Source organism: Miniopterus schreibersii (genome assembly GCF_964146895.1).
Source record: "Miniopterus schreibersii genome assembly, chromosome: 19".
Lineage (NCBI taxonomy): Eukaryota > Metazoa > Chordata > Mammalia > Chiroptera > Miniopteridae > Miniopterus > Miniopterus schreibersii.
The window spans coordinates 9,823,655-9,844,625 of NC_138119.1; the positions used below are offsets into that span (position 1 = coordinate 9,823,655).

At 50.3% G+C, this 20,971-nt stretch overlaps 1 protein-coding gene across 4 annotated transcripts in view; it reads right to left on the reverse strand.

The window, feature by feature from the left end:
• HAO2 (hydroxyacid oxidase 2) overlaps positions 1 to 20,971 on the reverse strand; it is a 133,382-nt gene that overhangs the window by 17,612 nt on the left and 94,799 nt on the right. The window contains exon 4 of one of the 4 annotated variants that reach the window (XM_081121489.1): positions 8,568 to 8,677. The gene's annotated coding sequence lies outside the window, so the exon portion shown is untranslated. Of the gene's footprint in view, positions 1 to 423; positions 530 to 4,724; positions 4,770 to 8,567; positions 8,678 to 20,971 lie in introns of those variants that run through there. The other 3 variants (XM_081121492.1, XM_081121490.1, XM_081121491.1) reach the window with 3 other exon arrangements.

The following is a 20,971-nucleotide window of genomic DNA, read 5'->3' on the forward strand; positions in this document are numbered from 1 at the left end:
GCCTCTCTGCCTTTTAGAAGCAGCAGCCATGTCACTGTTTTCTTTTGTCTGTGGCCAGGAAGCCGTGGTCAAGGTATAAAGTACATCCCCGAAGGCAGGGATGTATTTCCAGATTTTCCAGAACCTTTCAAGGGAGCAGGTTTTGACCTATGTTCCCCCCTAAGGGTCAGCATGCTGCCCGGCGGTTCTAGGACTCGACTTTACTAAACGTGGCCTCTTTACGGACGCTCTAAACGGAGCGTCTTGACAGTGAAGCTTCCTTCCTTGGTCCCCTCCCCGTCCTGTCAACATGCCCCCTTTTGCCACCTTGCGAATTTCCAGTTAGCAGCCGCCATGCCTCACGCCGTCTCTGGCCTCTGTTCTCGCCCCACCTGCCACCTCCTTCCCCAGTGCTAAGCCCACAGAAGACACCCAACCACAAACCTTCTTTAGTGTCCCCCAGGACTCACGAAAGTGGTGTCCCCCGAAGCCTGGCTCCCGGCTGGATGTGGCAAGAAACGGTAGGTCGCTACACACAGCCCCAAGGGTCAAGGCTAAACGTTAATCTTTTTACGGGAACATTGTTCAGCTTTGACGTAAATGAGCAACTAGGCCAGGGCAAGGTTAATTTGGAAGTAAACTTGCCTGTGCTTTGCGAAGTTAGCTCAAATTGAACTGAAGTTCGTTATAAAATGAAACTTTAAAATAAAAGAGTTGCTTGTTTCCAAACCTGTATCTTCCTAGTTCCTCCAAGAGGGTCAGAGGGAGAAAGTGGTGATTTCAGGTGGAGAGTTAAATTGTCTGGGGAGGTGGGGGGGACGCGGGAAGGGCAGCCACCTCCTGGGAGCCGGCGGGCCGAGGGCAGAGGGGACCCAGCCAGCACGGTCTGCGCAGGGCCGGGCTGTGTAGGGCCCTGCTGGGCTGACAGATTAATATGGGAGGCAGAAAGAACTGCTCAGATTTTTTTTTTTTTAATATTTAAATTATTTTTCTATCACTTCAGGTGCTATAAAACAAAGGCCCCGCTGAGGACGCTCGAGGGGATGTGCAGCCAAGGACCACTGGACACCTTGCAGGGAGTGCGTCACAGATGGCTAGGGTCTCCGCTGAAAAATTTTAAAAAATACATTTTTAAATCTATGTTGTATTTATTTTTCAGTTACAGTTGACATACGTATGTTTCAGGCATGCAACAGAGTGAATCAGCGATTCGATACCACTGAATAGGACTGTCTTTCCTCCCACTGCACGTTCTTGCCTCCTTTGTCGCAGATCAATCGACCACACAGGCCGGGTTGTTTCTGGGCTCTGTTCTGTCCTGTTGATCTGTGTGTCTGCGTTTAGGCCAGGGCCCTGCTGTTCTGATTACTGTCACCTTGTCGCATACTTTGCTTTCAGGTAACATGATACCTGCAACTTTGCTCTTCTTTCTTGAGAGTGCTTCAGATATCCAGGGTCTTTTGGAACGACTAATATTTTCAAGTGGAGAAAGGACTCGGTGTGTTAATGTAGGCAGAAGACAGGGAAAAGCAAACACGAGACTGCATGGGGAAAAAATTCCCCAACAATGACCCTGTGGGGTTCCCTAAAGGTCACGAGTTAATGCCTAGCGTGTCCAGCTCCTTCCCAGCTCTGCCACACCTCTTTAGTGTTGCAACAACAACTAGCATTTGTTAAATGCTGACCATGCGCCCGGCGCATTGCATGAATGATTTCGCTTGATCCTCACAACACCCCTGCGGGTAGATATTACTTTGCCCAGTTTTCAGAAGAGAAAATGAAGTTAATGAACTTGCAGGAGCCTTTTGTCAGTCATGAGCAGAGCTGGGATTAGAACCTCGCCTGTAGCCACCATTCCCTGGCATGTGGAGATTGCAGGCTGCTTCCAGGACAGGATATGCTTGTGTTTTAGAATCTGTCCTCGGAGGAGAAATTAGCTCCTTTCCTGCTAATTTGTTACACCTTCCCTTCTCAAAGCTCATCCCGTCTTTGCTCGGAGGGTAGCTGCTTCCTGCTGTTTTGCCACTAGAGGACAGTGTTACCCCAGACATGCTTTCCAACCGGCCACGCTGGGATCTGGAAATCCCTTTCCCACAGCCATTCCCACCCCTCCACAGTCAGCCTCTGGGGCCTGCTCTCACGTCGCCTGGCTGTTTGCTGTGCCCTGATCCACAGCCACTGTCCAAACCTGGACCCCATCCCTCCCTTCCAGGAGACGTTGCAGTGTGGCGTGAAGAACACAGACACAGGGACATCAACGCCCGAGCTCGAACCTGCAGCCACTTACTAACTCCCACATGCTCTCATTTCTCTGTGCCTCAGTTTTCTAGTAACATCTTCTGTACGTTAATGAGAAGTGAGTGAGTTAATACTTATAAGGTGCTGGTGGTAGAACCAAGGAGGTTCTCGTATTAGATTCTCAAATTTGGACTAATTCCCATCCTGGGGACCTTTTGAGTCGGATCCCTGCACTGAGCTAAGGAGCAGCCTGTCTTCAAGGCGACACCCTTTGACGTCGGCCTCCACTGCTTTAGCCTAGGCGAGTGAATCGCAGTGGGACATCACGGGCCAAGGCAGATGGGGCCTTGTGGCATCAGAATGGATTCCTGATGGGCCTGGCCTTGGAGAGGATCCTGGGCTCCACGGGGCAGCCCCAGCAGGCTTGGTGGGTGTTGCAAGATGAGGTCGTAAAGAGACGCTGGTCTTATTCAGGTGGCCACGGGGCGCCTGCTGAGCAATGCGCCTGCTTAGTTTGGGTGGAGAGAAATGACGGGTCATTCGGAACAGTCACGGCCCAGCTTCTTAGAGAGCAAACGTGGTTCCACGGGCAGAGATGAGTGCCCCCATCCTGCAGTGCTGGCTGACACGCTAGACCCTCCTGGTCGCTGCTGTGCCACCGGGTCATCCGTCCTGGTCGAGCTAAGTCCTGAAGTCTGACAAGCTTTGGACTTTGAGATGTGTGCTCAAGCCTAGCAGGTTAAAAGCCTACCTGACCCTTTGGAGCAGGTTAATATTAACTGTGGGTTGTTGAAACTGGAAGCCAAACCAGTGCTGGATGGGGCTGAGCCGAGCCAAGCCAAGAAGGGGCGGTTTGTATCTTTCTGCAGCGACCTGGCTCCTCACAGGCCAGGAGCCCGCAGCGGGGGCCGAGCCATGGGTGTGGGCAGCAGTCGCAGGGAGGGATGTGGAGACGCCCAAAGAAGATTTCCTTGGTTTTCCTTCCAGTCAATGTCCTCCCCCAAGCTGTGCTCACCGTTCTGATTCTGTCACCGTAGATTCGTGCTGCCTGTTCTAGAACTTTACGTTATAGCTTCTTTCACTCAACAAAATGCCTCTGAGATCCATCTATATTGTTGCTTGTTTGAGTGCCTTACATTTTTTTTATTGCCCAGTGTTGCTCTGTTGTATTAATATAACATTTGTTTATCTGCTCCCCTGTTGGTGGGCAGCAGGCTTGTTTCCAGTTTGGGGGGCGATTCTGAATAGAGCTGCTGGGAACATTCTTCTACAATTCTTTCTGGGAACATGCTTTCATTCCCCTTGGTAGGTGCCCAGGAGTAAAAGAGCTGAGTAACAGAGTCTGTTTTTTATTTCTTTTCATCACCATTTATTCCCCCCCGCCCCGATACCCTCTCCCACCTCCCCCATCCCCCTTCCCCCCACAATCACCACACTGTGGTGCGTGCCCATGACAGAGTCAGCGTGTTTTTAACTTTGAGAGAAAAAGTTCTCCAAAGTGCTTGTCCCATTTTATTTATTTATTTATTCACTTTGATTTAAAAAAAAATTTAAATTGATTTTTAGAGAGAAAGGAACAGGAATGGAGAGACAGAGATAGAGACAGAGAGAGAGAGAAGGGAAGGGGGGAGATCAATGTGCTGTTCCACTTTCTTATGCATCATTGGTTGAGTCTTGCTTATGCCCTGACCGGGGTTCGAACCCGCAGTCTTGGCGTTATCAGGAGGATGCTCTAACCAACCGAGCTACCCGGCCAGGGTGTGGCTGTACCACTTTAAGTTCCCACCCCCCGAGTCTGAAAGTTTTAGTTATTTCACTTGACTTACGTTTCATTCTCTGAGCTTGGAGTCATTATTTAGAGCAGTTCGAAGAACCACAATATTGATTCCTACAGATTTCTGAGGGTTCTGTCCCCAAGAGATGCTTCCCACTTGAATACCCTCGACAGGAAAAGTATTTTCCACTCATCGGCACCTTAGGAAGATGCCGGAGGGGCGATGAGTGGGGAGGAAGGCACAGGTCCACCCACCGCGCAGGACCAAACCCAACAAGCGACTGGATCACCGGTGTTCACGCCAGATCGCGCTCACATCCAAGAGTGGCTTTGCAACAAGTCGCTCTCCCAGCCCTGAGTAATCAGAGAATTTATTTGCAGTCTGTTAGCTAATTGTTCCCACACTGAGCGCAGATCTTAACTAAATTCCCTAAGTGACATTTGAATTTCTGGTCTCTGTTATGAAACAGTTGATGAATTGCCGGGCTCACCTCCTGCCCTGGAAGAGTTTAATTTCATTGGCTTAAGGTTGCAGCTGATTTCTGAGATCCCTAAAACAAGGTATAAAGGAGCTATCTCAAGATATGATGTAAATTCTGTAGAAGACGCGGACTTTGTGGGCAAGAGAACAACACTGCACGCCAGCTGCACAGAATTTAGCAAAATCACATCACCTCTCTTGGCTCCAGGTCACTCGAAGCCAAAGCGGGAACGATCGTTCCTACCCGCCTACCGGCCAGAGTGGGTGTGATTCGGATGCGATACAGCTGCACTGGCCTCCGGCTTGCCACATCCTACCAAGAGCTTGGCCGTGTTACTCATTTATTCCAAATCTGAGTTTTCAGCCCTGTAAAGTGAGGATAACAGATGAGCACCTTACAAGGCAATTCTAAGAGTTAGGAAATACATGCAAGAGTGGATGCTCAGCCAATAGGGCCTCAGTACCAAGCAGCCTACTTGTTCGAATGACTCAAGTGTACGTACCATTGGCCAGATGGCAGTTTTCTCTGCAAATGGCATAAACACTTTGTTGACAGCCAACCTCTGCTGAATTAGGTGCCGTGTCCTGCTCATTGATAAAGCACACACGGTGACGGTCACAGTACCTGGACTGTGGTTTGTAACCCAAATTTCAGCCTCCCAGGTGTCCCTGGCCCTCCAGTCATATTAATATTGAATATATCTTCAATATTAAGTAGCAAGTAAACTGGCTCTAGCCCCCAGGTCAGGAACCGTGGGAAATCCCTGCCCGCATCTCCACGCCTCCGTGGGCGCTCGGAGGGCCTGCATTTCCTTTAGACGCTTCCTGCGTTCCTGCTTCCGCTGGAGTCTGGATCTCCACTGTCTTGCCTCCTGTAGCTGTCTTCCTTTGCTCACCCTTCATTGACAGAAACACAGGACACGGCCCCTTCTCTCATGGATCAGGGTTATCTCCTTTCATCCCCTATCACATCCAAACAATCAGGTGTTTCTGTTATTTTTTTATCTGAACACAAGGTTTCCTTCTGGCGGCCACCTGTATTTCTGCTCTTTTATTTTCCTGCCCTTCGTGTATAGGGCGGCTTCTGATATCCGTATTCTCTTCAATTTACACTTAATTATCTTATGTAGGTGCAAGCTGTGGCCCAATTACGTGCTCTAGCGTGTCCGTGAGTGAGTATATACATATTAAAGCACATTAAAAAAAATCATATGCTACTATGTTCTCACCTTTACATTACAGCTAGGACGTTATGTTGATTTTTATGCTAATGGGCATAGGTAGGTTTATCATCTATGAGTTTTATTTCAGGTGGGTAAAGGGGGCACATAGTATAAATATTATAAAAAGAGGGCATTGGGTCTGATGGTATTGAGAACCAGTGTTGTGGGTGCGGTGAAGGTGAATCGGAGCCATATCTTTCCACTCCTACGGCTTCTGTTTTTGCTGCAACCACCCTGGTTAGAGCACGGGGTGTCGAATGCGAATGCGAACCCTGCACCGAGTTCTGGTTGGGACCCTCCCTTTGCACGAGGCAGGCATTTGCACGCCAGCCGCTTCCCTGTCTGTCCACTAGATGGCGGCAGCAGCCCAGGAGACTGGAGGGCTCGGCTGGGCCTCTCTCTGGAATTTTCCAAAAGCAGCACCAGGAAAAGTTGCTCCAGCTCCCAGCACCCAGCAGTCCTTCTGGAGTTCGAGGGCCGCCGACTGCATCCTGATCGCTTGGCTCCCTACCTGTCTGGTTCCAGAATAGCAGCAGGGTCAAGTTTAGGCGCACAGCAGCGTATCCTGTGAGATCCAGAGCGTCACCACGGATGGGATCCCAGCTCCCGTGCTGAGGGCCTCTGACCCACCCACTCACCCGCCCACGCACAGACTACATCTGCTGGAGACGGACCATAAATATCCACCTTTCATTAAACATGTCATCACTGCCTTCACTCAGAGTCTCAGGAGCACCTGCACAACAGCCAGGGCCTGGGGCTTGGCGACGGGGAACAGTGAACCTATGATTCCTTCTAACTCCTGGAAAACAGGTCTCTCCATTCTGGCCCTGCCCAGCGCCCAGCATAAGGCTCTGTCTGTGCTCAGACCCGTCTTGGTCTTGGCTTTTGCTGAACAGAACTAGAGAATGAGCAGTCTCTAGAAGTTTCCCAGGGTCTGGTGACAGCAGGGAGAGCCGCAGAAAGACAGCAGCAAATCACCTGGAGGAGTGCCCGCCATCCCACGGAACGCAGTGACGGTCCTGTGGAATACAGGAGCCACTAGCCACATGTGGCTACTGAGCACTCAAAAGGCAGCCAGTGCACCTGAAGAACTGAACTTTAAACCTTATTTGATATTAATTAATTAAAATTCACATGTAAGTAGCCAGATGTGACGAGTGACTACTGTATTGAACAGGTAGCTATAGAGTATGAGACAAAGGGGCTCATCAAAGCCCTCGAAGATGTCCATCCCCGAGCTAGACGTGTATGTGTTTATGTGCATGTATTCTATGTAATACATGTGTAACTCACGTATATGGTAATATGTGTGATTTTCATGTAATTTAAATACATGCAAATAAGCTACAGAATCTCAGAGAGGTAGTTGATGTGGCCGTGGAACTCACCAGTCCCATAGGTGGACAATGCGGGGAGCAGAATTTCCCATAAGAGAATACAATAAGCCAACTGATTGGGGCCAAGGGTTTCCTAGGACACGGGTTAAAAGAAGTTTCTTTCTCACCCAAAAGGCAGAAGTCAAGATATAAATGCCAGAGTTGGAAGAAAAGGAGGGGGGGCAAAGGAAGACATTTGAGGTTATCAAGGTCCTTCCTCTTGATGAGGACCACAGATTTCAGAGTGCGGGGCGGGGGGCGAGCACGCAGCAAAAGGCGTTCGCTCTCTGCCATGTAGCCATGTGTTCATGCCAGCGCGACACCGGAGGAAAGAGCCCCGCCGTTTCAAATGCTGGCGCTGGCAGAGAACCGAGACTCACAAGCGGCAACATGCAGGGCAGAGCCTGGGCTCTAGCGCCGGCGAGCCGCGCTTGCCTTCTGCCTCCCCTCTTCCCGCCTGGACCGACTGTCGGATTACCGAGCCCCTCCGTGCTGCGGAACGCTTTAGTAACAGCAGGCACCTTGATGGGTTGTAAAGATTAAATAAATGAAAAAATGTGGGTACGAGAATATGAGTGGTCAGTACGGAGTTGGAGAGCAATGAACGTTAGCTGTTGTTCTAGAAAACTGAGAGCCTACAGGCCCGAGGGAGGCAGCAATTCTACCATCAACACGAGCAGATAAGTGAGAATTTAACCTTAGAAACACTGCAAGTCTTCCTTAGCGTTGTTTACAAAGATTTTCCCGAAAGGGATGTCTATAATCACCATTTCTACTTCCTCCTGTACTTCCCAGGCTTTTCCTTCCGCTTGGCTGCTCGCCCTAACCATGCTGCGGTGCAGAGCTGGAGCAGTGGTCTGGGGTTGTGTTGATGTGACAGCCACGGAGACCCCGGACAGTGAGATCGGCATCACGGGGGGCTGTTTAATCTCCCCTCCTCATCTCTTTCTGCGTCTGCTTTTCTTGTTGCTCATCGATGCTGCTCTGTCCTGTGTGTATATATATATACACCCCTTATAGATGCCCCGGGAGCTCACCTCGGAATCCCCGCGGCACTCACACCACTGCCCGGAGCAGAGGCGCGTCTGCCGAATAAACCCAGAGAACTTTTCTTTAAGGATCCACTGTGGCCTCTGGAAGCCAGCCCGCAAGGTTCACTCTGGTGGAAATGGCAAAAGGCGCTCAGCTAACGTGACTGAAGCACATCCATGTTCTTTCGAGAAGGCAGAAAGGCGAAGAGCGAAGGAGATGGAGAAGGCAGACATCTGGCTTTTCTTCCTGACTCTCTCTGGTTCCACATTCTAGAAAATACCCCTCTGCACCCCAGCCCACCCCCAGTTCCCTGCCTTTATTTTTGTTTATCATCAAAAATGAGACTGAGCAGTTGAAGATGGGTCAGGACCTCACATACCAAGTAACTAGGGAATCAGAACTAGAATGCTTGGTATTCTGGTGGGGGGGTGAGCGGAGAGGCCGGGAGATGCCGCGCTTACCTTTTTTAGTTTTTCTTAATTACGAAAACCACAGTTGGATAAAAAACCCTTGCTTTCGTCTTCTTCCCAGTGGAGATTTATGATTATCCTCGTGGTTGCTTGCTGCAGCTCTGCGGAGAGAAAAATTAGTTTTATAAACTGATGCAGTGTCCACAACACCGTATGAAAACGAACGCGTGGACCACCGGTGGCGCAGGGCCAGGCCGCAGCGCGGAGCCCTGAGGAGCGAACGGAACCGCATGATAGGTTCTCCGGAGAGCGGGCCCGAAGGAACCGACCGTCTCCCCGGAACATGCCAGAAGGAGAAGGCAGGCCTTAATTAACGAAGCCCGAGGCTGATTTTTCTTGCTGCCTTTTTCTCCGAGAGACAAAAAATAATAAGAAATGAATGAAGCTGAAAGCAAATGAGAACCATATTGGGAAAGTAAAGCACAGTCAAACTCATGGCCGAGCCGGTTGCAAAGAGCTAAAGTTCTTTAATCATCTCACTGGAGATGCAGCCAAAAAAATGCAATTTGAAACACACTCACATGCGCACACACACGCACACACACACACACACACATTTCCACACCATACCCTCCTCCTTTTTCCATGTAGATGAATCAAGATGGTGGAGACAGGATATGATGAGAACCATTCGTGCCCTCCACCTACTTTATAACGGGCTTTGGCAATCGGTAATCTTGGCTGCCATGGTTTGGGGGATCCATCTTTCAATTCTTATTCTTTAAACGTTCACTGTACATTTTGCACTGGCCACAAGGCGCCGATAAGCAGCTGGAACAGGTAATACGTTGGCGGTCCGCTAAGGTGGCAACCTATTTAACAAACAGGGTCTTCTTCTAATAGATGGTTTTTCTAGAAAGAAGATGAACCAGTTTTGGCCTGAAGGAACATTACTACGTCTGAAGGTGGGGATACGATGGGAAATGACAACTTGATTAGCATTAAGATCGACGATTATGAGCTAACGAATTGATGAAAGGCAGAGAGGTCTTCCTTGCGCTGGGGTTAGCCAGGCCGACTTAATCCGGAGGCCGACAGGTGGCGGTGTGATTTCAGAGCGGCTCAGTACCCGCTCCACCTCGCTCCACGTCACAGTATCTAAGAGTTGAAGGCTTTAAAAATTACTATTACGTTTGTGAAGATAGAGACAGAAGACATGTTGATCTGGCTTTACGGAAGTGGGCTGGGTGAGTTATGAGCTTTTAATTAAGCCTAACTTAGGTTGATATTAAATAAATCTGGTGTGTTGCAGGCACATTTCTACCCAGCTCATGATGTTTCCATTTGTTAAAAGGAGCTCACTTGGTGCAACTCCTGGCCTCTTCTGGAGGTTTCCTTTTTGGGGTCCAGGGTTGGCAGATCTGCTTGGCTAACAGCCAGCCACACCCTCCAACCTGGCCTCTCTTAGAAACAAAGCATATTTTTGTCTCCAGTTGCCAGTCCTTTTTTTTTTTTTTTTTTTTGTCAATTTGTACAGAACATGGGCAGGAAAGAGGGGTTATACCTATTGGGCTCCCTCAGATACCCCAACATGGTTTAAGTGTCTAATTCTGGCTCTGTCTTTCCTTGGGTGTTTGAAGTTGGGGAGATACATAACCTTTTATTGCTTCAGTTTCCTCAAATGTAAAACTAGTTCATAAAATCATTACCCTATAATTATATGTTTCACTCCAAGACTTACTTATTTTATTTTTTATTTTTCTATCACCATTTACCCCCCCTTTACCCTTTTCTACCTTCCCCGAAACCACACTGTTGTGGGCATCTATGAGGGTTTTTTTTGCTTAATCCCTTCATCTTTTTCACCCAACCCCCCAACTCCCCTCCCCTCTGACAGCTGTCAGTCTGTTCTCTGTATCTCTGAGTCTGTTTCTGTTCTGTTTATTAGTTTATTTTGTTCGTTAGATTCCACATATGAGTGAGATCATACGGTACTTGTCTTTCTCTGACTGGCTTATTTCACTTAGCATAATACTCTCCAGGCTCATCCATGCTGTTGCAAAAGGTAAGATTTCCTTCTTTTTTACAGCTGCGTAGTACTCCATTGTGTAAATGTCCCACAGCTTTTTTATCCACTCATCCACTGAGGGGCACTTGGGCTGCTTCCAAATATTGGCTATTGTAAATAATGCTGCAATGAACATAGGGGTGCACATAGTCTTTCTAATTAGTGTTTTGGGTTTCCTTGAATGTATACCTGGATGTGGAATCGCTGGGTCACAAGGCTGTTCCATTTTTAATTTTTGAGGTAACTCCACACTGCTTTCCACAGTGGCTGCACCAGTCTGCATTCCCACCAGCAGTGCACAGGGCTTCCCTTGCTCCACATTTATAGTTACAAATCTTGAGGAAAGGGTCATGATTCCTATTGGAAAATGGTCAGTGTTGTGGCTCAGAGGGATTAGAATTATCATTCTCTTTTCCTCCCCTTTTGTAAAGTCAGTGTTGGAATAATCCTTTCTCTCCCACTTCCAACCATTCAGTATATGATGAAGATCTAACCCCTGAGGCTTCATTCAATGATTTTCTGTTTCCTGCCCCCTGTTCAGATGAAGAAGCCTTTCTTCCTACAAGTCCACGAGCAATCTGGAAACCAGTGGTGCCGGCCGGCCATGTGTTTAGGGGAGAGCAGAGATTTAAGAGCACAGGCTACTCTTCTGCCTTCACTGCCCAGCCTTCCCCCAGTGCCTGGGGTCTCCCAGCACACCCCTCCCATGTGCCCACCCTGTCCAATGTCTGGAGTCACATAGGTCAAAGAGCAAACATTTTTAGTGAGCACAGATAAAACAGCACATCTCTCAGACCTTCTAAGGGGCCTGTATCTTGAATGTTTAATATTCCTGCTGGCTTAAGGAAAAGACCCCTCTGTTGCCCACCTGAGGTCTGGTTCTTTATGGGCACTTGTAAAGAAGTGGTGGGGAAAAAATTGAATGGTTTGTGAATATCAGTTCGCCGTCACTACCTGTGCTCCTGGTTGGTGTCTGTTCCAGTGAAGAGCAGGCCATCCAGTAATCCTGGAGAGGAGGAGCTGTTTGTTCTAAGAAGGCATCTGTGGATTAAGAAGAGGGGCACTGGCCTTGACATGAGATGACCTGGGGGGAGTCCAGACACTGCCTCTTCGTGGCTAGGTGATCTCGAGCACTTAATCCCTTTGAGCCACGGTCTTCTCATTTCAAATTTGGAACAGGGATCATAATAATACCTTTCTCTGAAAGTTGCTATAAAAATTGTCAGGTATTTTTCTGAAAGTGGTTTAGTGTCTATAAAGCCTATTAAAATCTCAACTATAGTCCTACCAAATCCTCTACCCAACTAAATTATCTTCCTATTGAAGGTCATGCACATAAGGTGAGAAGAGTCCCAGACACCAATAAGGTAACTCAAGCGATTACAGATGCGGAATGAAAGCTGGTAACGAGGGCAGCGTGCGTAGGTAATTTACCAGGACAGCAGTCTGTGAATGTCTGATGTTTAAAGCTACATCAGTAACAACAGCAGACCCGTCGAGAAACTTAGCTGTAATCTGATATTTGACAAAATAACTTCATATACCTGAAATTCATACGTTGAACACTCTAACCCTCAATGTGATGGTATTTGGAGATGGGGTCTTTGGGAGGTAATAGGCCTAGGTGAGGTAACGAGGGTGGGAATTAGTGCCCTTATAAGAAGAGACATCAGAATGCGTTCGGTCCCTCTCTCCTGGCCATGCGAGGACACACTGAGAGGACAGCCATCTGCAATCTAGGAAGAGAGGCCTCACCAGAAACTGACCATACTGGTTCCTCGACCTTGGATTCCAGACTCCAGACTGTGAGAAAATAAATTTCTGTTGTTTAAGCCACCCAGTCTGTGGTATTTTGTTATAGCTGAGCTGACTATACCCTTATAACCGCTCTACTTCTCCATCACTGGTTCCTTCAGATCTGCCCGAAGCAAATTCTGTTTACAGAGCTTTCTGTCTCCTACATTGGAAATGCAAGCAAACACTTATCTACATCTGTAAACATTTTAATTCCACCCGCCATGAGCTAAAACCCATCAAATACTTACCACACCTTTGTACTCTTTCAAATCCACCTTCAATCAGCACAGCTGTTTCTAGAAAGAATGTGGACGAGCTTCTGCCAGTTTTCAAATATGCATGTGGTAAAGAGGTATTTTTCTCCTGTTTTTGTGAGAAACCCAACCAGTTCCTCTCTCGTCATCTCTAGTAAATCATCAGTCCTTTGAAAACAGCAGCGCTGTAATTCTTGGTTTTGAAGTGTATGCAAGTGCTATGCTGGATCAGGCCTAGCTGGGCTTTCACTCTGGTGGTTCAGTTGTCATTCCAGCACTTAGTTGCTGCGTGACTTGAGTTTTTACATAAACTCACCCACTTTTCTCGTCCACAAAGCAGGGAATAGTCCTACCACACAGGGTCATTGTATTAAAGAGAGTGTGGAAAAATGTTTAGCACATTGCTTGATTCCCAGTACACCCACATATGGAAGGGATCATGAATTCACCCCAAAGAAATGGAACCCTAGAGGGGTTAAATGTCTAGACCTCAGACGGAGCTGTCGGTGAGGGGGAGCTGGGCTCTCCCAGGCATGGAGGCTCAGAGCCTGTGCAGACACAGGCCTGGGCAGGGTGGGAACGCAGCTGCTCCCTGGGGAGCTCAGGGAGCTCAGGGACGCTCAAGGGCTAGTGCACCTTGAGTCAGGGAGATAAACAAGAGCTGGGCTTGAGATCTTGAACCAGCTCTTATAAAAGGTCGCTCGAGTTGCAGAGAGAAGCACCCTTATATCGGGACTGTGCATTCCACAACTTGGTGTCCCTCTCCTGTCCCATACATGTCCAGGGCCCAGTACTGGGCACCCAGATAAGTGGCTCAGAACTGGGGCATGGTCATGTAGAAGGGAAATGAAGACACAGGTTCCTGGGAGTGTGTGTGTGTGTGTGCATGTGTGTGTGTGTGTGTGTGTGTGTGCATTCGTGTGCCACCAGGGCTGTGAGTCCAAACCCAAGGCCTGGAGAACAAAAAGCAGGGGAAACCGTGGCACAAACACCAACCGAGTCCTAGGGAGGAGAAGCAGCCTGAAACGAGGAGGGGAGGGGGCAGCTCAGGAATGAGCATAGCAGGGCCCTGGCAGCAGCCGAGGCAGCAGGACAGCCCCAGGCTTCCCGAAAGGTCAGCTGGAGCAGGGGCCTCGCATATTCAGGCTGGTTCATTCACAGGTCGGGGGGTGGAATTTCATTTCTGTAATACTAACACTTATCTAGCATTTGCTGAATGTGCGGGGTATGACTATAAGCATTTTTATAGATTTTAACTCAATATTCACAACAATCCTCCGAGGTATGTTCTGATTATTAGTCCCACTTTATAGATGAGATCCATGAGGCCCCAAGGAGGTTTGTAACTTGCCTAATGGTTGGGATGCTGGGGGAGGTTACCTGAATAGACAGTCTCACTCGGGGTCCTGCCCCTTTAACTACTCAGCTGCAGTGCACTTGGCCTAGGGCTCCTACGGCAGGCTCCTGGAGCAGGCACGACTCTGCACATGCCACTGTCCTCTGTGACCAGCTTCCACCACTCAGCTTCACGACACCCCAGGGTACGTGGGGCCTGGTGTTTCTGTTTTCTAACAGGGAAGGGAAATACAGATGCAGAGCAATCGGGGTCTCATTTGACATCACTAAGCTCAGCGTGGCAGAGCTGTGGTGAGAAAGCAAGTCTGAGGGCCTCTGTCATGCAGCTCAGGTCTCCGCAGTGCAGCCACCAGCACCAGAGATGCCCACCTAGGACACTTCTCAGCCCCACCTCAGCAGGCCGCTTTGTCCAAAGGTGGCAATCGTTGCCACACTTGGTCATCCATTGAGAAACACCTGCTAGGAATGAGGGACCTCAGAACAAACAGCCAGAAATGGAAGAAACTTTAAAGAACATCTCATCCACCCCTTCCTTTTACAAATGCAGAAACGGACGCAGGTTGCTCAAGGCCCCAGACTACTTGGTGGCCACAGGGTAAGCGGAGCCCAGGTCTCCCGACAAGGCATCTCTTGTACTTTTGCTGCTCTGCCGTCCTGTGCTGGGCAGTGGCCACACACCATGCCAAGGGTCTCTCCTTACTGCCTGCAGAGCCCTTCTGGCTGTAAGGAGACCCTGCAGGTCTGGGTGCAACCCTCTCGCTGCACCCTTGTGGCCTTCAGTTCATGAAGGAGAACCCGCCACATGGGGTCAGGGACCCAGCCTTAGTGATTCCCCCCCAGGCCTGTGTATAAAAATGATCCTCCGTAAGCCATCCATCCTGACTATCCCCCTCCCACTCCTCGCCCAAAACTTAATTAATCATGTTTGCATCTGGATCCAGACAAGACAATAGCAGGGATGTGTTTTTGGTTAGGAACTGAAGCTGCATTCGCAAAGGAATGTTGATTAGTTAGTGGTCGGTATCATTTTTCATGCCTTTTTAAGTTACAAAAAATTTTAATATCAAAGCATTTCTCCCTGCACCGCACAGATCTATTTCTCATAAGTGCATTCTGCTGGCATAATTTTCTTTTCCTTCCTGCGGGCTCTGTTTATGAGATGATCCATCAGGTTGTCTCAGAGCCTCCATCCAGCCCTCCAGCAACCGGAGGCGTTCCAGGTGAGCCGTGAGCTACAGCCCACAGCCTCTCCCCATGTGGAGGGAGAAAGGCAGGCTTAGGTCAGGGCTGATCAGGGAGACAACAGTCATCATCCCACTGCAGGGACAGCAGGCTCTCCCTGGAGCGTGTCCTGGGCCAGGTCGAGCCCTCATCATAAATGCTGCTGCTCTAATAAAAGGATGAACCCTTAAAGGGAAGAAATGTTCTGATCCTACTCTAGACCTATAGATCTTTTTAAAAAAAATATGTTTTTATTGATTTTTTTAGAGAAAGAGGGAAAGGGAGGGAAACATCGATAAGCTGCCTCCTGCATGCCCCCTACTGGGGATTGAGCCCACAACCTGGGCATGTGCCTTGACCGAGAATCGAACCAGTGACCTCCTGGTGCACAGGTTGATGCTCAACCAACTGAGCCACACCGGCCAGGGCTAGACCTATAGGTCTCGAGGCCAATTTGAACACCTCAATTTAGTCTTCGGTTCTGCAGAAGGAAAATATCTTCAATCTGGGGAAGTCTCTTGCTGCAGGAAGCACGTCTTAATGTGTACAACATGCCCTGTACGCAGAACTTGTCAAGCTGCAGATGACAAGTCAGGGCAGTAAGTAATGTTGGAAATATGTGGCAGGGCGGGAAATCTGTCTGCCTCACCAGCCCTCAAGCTAGACTTCCTTCTCGGACAAAGGTGACGGAGGAGTCAGGGGAGACAGCGGGGTGCCTCTTCCTGTGGTCCAGTGGCTTTTTCTGCTCAGCTCCAAACTTGGCTTAGGCACTGAGAGTACAGTTGCGACAGGACTGACCATTGCTGGCAACAAGAACAAGATGCTCTAAGATGCTGCATCCACCGATGAGCATCCATCTCAGAAACTGTCGGCATCATAGGGTCACTGGTCCCCCAAACACCACTGGCCCCAGGGGATGGGAGAGGGCTGGTTACAGGAAAGGATCACTATGGGGAAGTCGGGGAATTCAGTAGGTGTTGGGGCACATTGGTACCCAAAGCACTTTGTCTTTGCTATCTGAATTCATCAGATAGATGCCCAGACAATTGCTTTAACTACTGTCTTTGGCCAAGAAGGTTGATTGTGGGTTAGAATGTTGAAGCATGTAACTGACGTAGAGACCCAGAGTACTCTGGGACAACTAAACAGTAAACTCACATTCCTAGAAATCAACCAATTAATTAAATCATTATTGATTTGGAAAATAAAGTGCCAATTGTGTGCCGGGCATTGTGCTAGAGGCAGGCTCATTGGTCCTATCTACCCCCAGGCCTTATAATGGGGGGTTGGCCTGACTTGGTCTCATTCTTTATTCTACCCCCAGGCCCCTTTCTAAGACATGACCTTGGGGTTGGATGGTGACTAGGGTGGATTTTTAGCTGTAGCTAGACTCAGCTCTAAGAAAAAAAATTACTGTCCATTTTCATGCTCAGAGGCACAGATGCAGGGGTCTGCAAACTGTAGCCCGTGTGCCCAGTCTAGCCTGTTGCCTATTTTGGTAAACAGTTTTATTGGAACAAAGCCACACTCATTCATTATAGTTTGTCTATGGCTGCTTTTACACTAGGCCGCCGGAGGCAATCCGGCTCTTTACAGAGAAAGTGTGCCTGGTATGAAAGATTTTGCTTTTCCCATGTGGAAAATCAATGGTCGAGGAGGACGTCAAATTGGATATTGTGACAATCTGAAAGCATCCTTGGGGAGGAAATGAAGCTTTATGTAAATATTCAGGTTTATTATCATCTGGGTAAAAACTCAGGTATTTTTGTGGGATTTTCTAGACTTTTGGCAGGTGGACAGGTAAAGAATGAAGCCTGGAGGTGTCAGTTTCTTGCACAGGGTACCTCACCCTCAGTCTGGCTCACCTAGGTCACTGGAAAGTTCCCATCTTAAAGATTCTACTTTCAACCTTGTTTTTGTGGGGGCAAGTTCAGGGCCTTGGAAAGTCAGGCTCACAACGAGGCGCTGGGACCCTGCTCATAAATGGGCTTGTGGAAACTCTCCCAGGCTGCCCTCCCAGATGCCCATGTCCTCAAATCACAGGTGAAGACATTCCCTGTCTTCCCCGGACCCCGGGTCTTCCTTCCATTCTTGGTGGAATACTGAATGAGAAATTCAGGGTGTGTTGGCACCTTCTCCTGGGTCACTGTCTTCTTGGACTGTACACACCAATGTCCAGGATGGGTGAGCTGGGAGGTCTCTGTGTTTAGGACTCATGGAAGTCAAAGAAGAGGCACCATTTAAATCTTCTGGAAAAGTTTCTGAAATGGCACTGCAGGGGAGTAAAGGCACATGGACAATGGCCCCAGCTCCTGTTCAGCTCAGCTCAGCACAACAGGCTTTCCTCACGGCCTGTTTGCTGACAAGCTGTGTGCAGGGTGGGGTACTGGGGGTCTCAGAGGAACAAGGCTTGGGCCTTGCTTTGGAGGCTCTCAGTGGGGCCATTAGCCTGGCCCTGCCGGCTGAGGGCAGATTCAGCGATGAGGCCTGTGGCAGGAGGACCCAGGGTGACACCAGGGCTCTGTGGGGAACCTGGGGAAAAGTCCTACTGTTGGCAAGGCCTACCTGTTGTCCAACTGTCCCTTACTCACTCTGAAAGCCCCCTCCAGCTCAAAGGTTTGGAATGATCTCTTCTGCCTCAATCTTGTAAAATGGTACCGTAGCTGGAAACACAAAGGGGTGAGCCTAGAATGTCCAGATTATTGCTCAGCAGGAATTACATTTCCCTGACAAAAGCCCAGAGAGAGAAGCAATCCTGCCCCCATTTTACAAAAGGGGACAGTAACTCAGAAAGAGGAATTGATGAGCCCAAATCAGAGATTAAAAATGAAGGAATAGGGAGCCCCATGGCCCTGGACCCCAGGGGTCCGCAACGAGCTCCAAGGGAGGCCTGGTAGGGGAAAGCAGAACACGGAGGAGCAGCTTAAGGAAGGGCTGGGTCTCCCTATGGTTGTGCAGGTGGACCCTGTACAAAGACCCCAGCAGAGGGAACAGTGGGGCCTGAAATTCAGCCTGCGTTTTGATTCCTAAGCCACCTACGTGCCCCAGCAAGGTTCTGGGTCTTCTGGAACAGGCCCCCTTTTCCTGATATGCACCAGAGGGGCATCAGGGGCTGATGCTGGCCCTGCTTGTGGGTGGATATTTAGTGAGGTCAGGTGTGGGGCAGGACAGCAAGTCCCCGAACCTGGGTGATATAGGCAGACCTGTGGTCTCGCCTTGTGAGTGCCTGCTTTGTATTATAGCTTTTTTTTTTTTTTTATAAATATATCTTTATTGATTTCAGGGAGAGGGAGAGAGACAGAAACATCAATGATGAGAGTCATTGATTGGCTGCCTCCTGCTCGCGCCCAACTGGGGATTGAGCCCTCAACCCGGGCATGTGCCCTGACAGGGAACTGAACCACGATCTCCTGGATCCTAGGTCGATGCTCAACCACTGAGCCACACTGGCCGGGCTGTATTATAGCTTTTATTGTCATGGCCTGACCTGTATCAGCCACTCCTTTCTTCACTGGACACCCGTATGAAGTCATTTAGTGGAATGTCTACCCACATGTAACATGCTTTCCCAAGACCAAAGCAAGAGATGAAAAAACAAGAAGATGGGTGACAAGGGTGAAGTACCTTGCTAGTGCAGGCATTTAAAAAATAGTTGCAAACAAAATTTAGAGTTATTTCCAAACATCGTGGCAGAATGGAATTCCAGGAAAGGATAACCCACAGACATTCCCTGAGTACTGTGGGCTCGTGTTATGGCCTGGAATTCATCAACGTCCTAAAACCTTTGCCACCAACGTGGAGTCCAAAGGCAGCTTAATCTCTTATTTTTCAGGGCACTCCCCATGTGGCCTGCAAACAGGAAATCCAGTGTCCTACTCTCTTGCCCCCATCCGAACTCCGGATCATCTGAGAAAGCTGAGGATTTGCAGTTTAAAGAGTTAAAACCGGGAGCCCGACTGCTTGGCTACGGCTGTTTACCTTACTGTCCTGGATGGTGCTTTTGAAAGTGGGTCCTGCCCAGCTTAGAAGCTAACTTGGGTTAGGCTGGTGGGACGTCCTGGGTGATGCTGCCCCATGTGCCTGTCCTGGCTGCAGAGGTTTGGGGTTCACATTCTGGTGCTCAGACATCTTACTCCCAAAGGCAACAACCGCTGTGCCAAGCAGGTGGCAGGCAGAAGCTTCCAGCATCCACCACACCTGCTGCGTCAGCAGCAGGCCTCTCTGCCATTGCTGTGGCTATTGTATTAAGATGGGGTCATCAGCCAGGCTTTCTGTTTCCTTAATTTTATTTCTTTGTCCTAATTGTCCCTGGGCCTTGGTTGGGAGCACCCAGCCCACCCTCTTGGGTTGTTTTGTTTTCACAACTTGGGAAGCAGGAGTCGGCAGCCTCAGCATTCTCTCCCCTGGAAGGTTCCTGGGCTCCTTGGACACACTGACACAGCTCCTCTTCAGGAACTGGCTTCGTGTGCCAGAGGGTTTAAGGACTTGCAACCTCGCCTGGTAAAGGAGGTTCTCTTGTCTCCCAAGGTCAGAACACAGCCCGCCTCCACGTTTACACAACCAAGAAAAACCTTCAGTTTACATTTCCCCTCCCCCCACCAGAAACATCTAAATCCTTAGATGACCTGGGGTCTCTATTCCCACACATCAGAGAAGGTAAATTTTCTCCCTCCAGAGAAGCCCTGTTACTGTGGCAGCCTGGGCGCCTGGGCACCGCCCGTCCTGCCCCTTTTCTAGCGCTTCCCAGCAATGTCATCCTTCAGAGCTGGGTTGGAACTTTGCTTCCTAAATAGGTCACTGTCCCACCAAATCCAGCGTGTGTTGCTATCATTCCCAGTTTACAAATGCGGGAGCTCCCCAGGGGAGCTCAGGGACTCGCGTGAAGCGCCCCGTCTCCCAGGACAGGCCCGGAATCCCGCGCGCGCTGCTCCAGCCCCGCGCCCCGAGCCCAGCCCCGCGCCGGCCCCAGGCCCAGACGTGATCGTGAGAGGCGCCAGGCTGCTGTAGGGACCAGGTCCCCTCGCCGCCGGCCCGCACCCCAGCATCCCGCTGCGGGACAGTGCGGAGGGGGGCGGGTCGTGACCTGCGGGCTGGCGGCCGGGGACCCCCTCCCCGGCGCGGGCCGCCAGCCGCGGGAGAGAAGGCGCTGGCCGGAGCCCAGAGAGGATCCCCCGCAAGAAATATATCGCGTGCTGACACTTTTATGACCCGGGCCCGCTTACAAAACACAGGCCGGCGCGCAGCCGCGCTCCCCCGGCCCAGCTTGAGCTCACATGCGCGCCCCGCGGCTGCCACTTGGAGTCAGGGAGGCCCATATATTTCCCTCCGCGGGTCGGCCTAGTGGTTCCCGGCAGGTGCGGAAAGCCAATAAATCACCAGCGGAGTCTCAGCGTATCTATCAGTCAGGAGGCTTGTCATCTTCCCGCCTTGATCCACATGAAAGCCGCCGGCGGCGCGGGGCGGGGCGGGGCGGCGCGGCGCGGGCGGGGCGCGGGCGCGGGTCTGGGCGCGCGGCCACCTGGCGGGAGCGCGAGCGGGCGGGGGCGCGGGCGCCGTTCGCGGCTCCGAGGGGCGCGCAGACCTGCGCCCCCTGCCTCCCGCCCGCGCTCCCCGTCGCTGTGAAGTCCCGCGGCCCCCGGCTGGGGAGGGCGCAAGGCCTCCAGCCCCGGGGCTTTAGGACTCACAGCCCGTCCCCGCTGCGGCTACTGGGGGCAAAGCAAGCGCGACCCACGGAGGTGGGCGCTCGGCCGCGGCGCCCG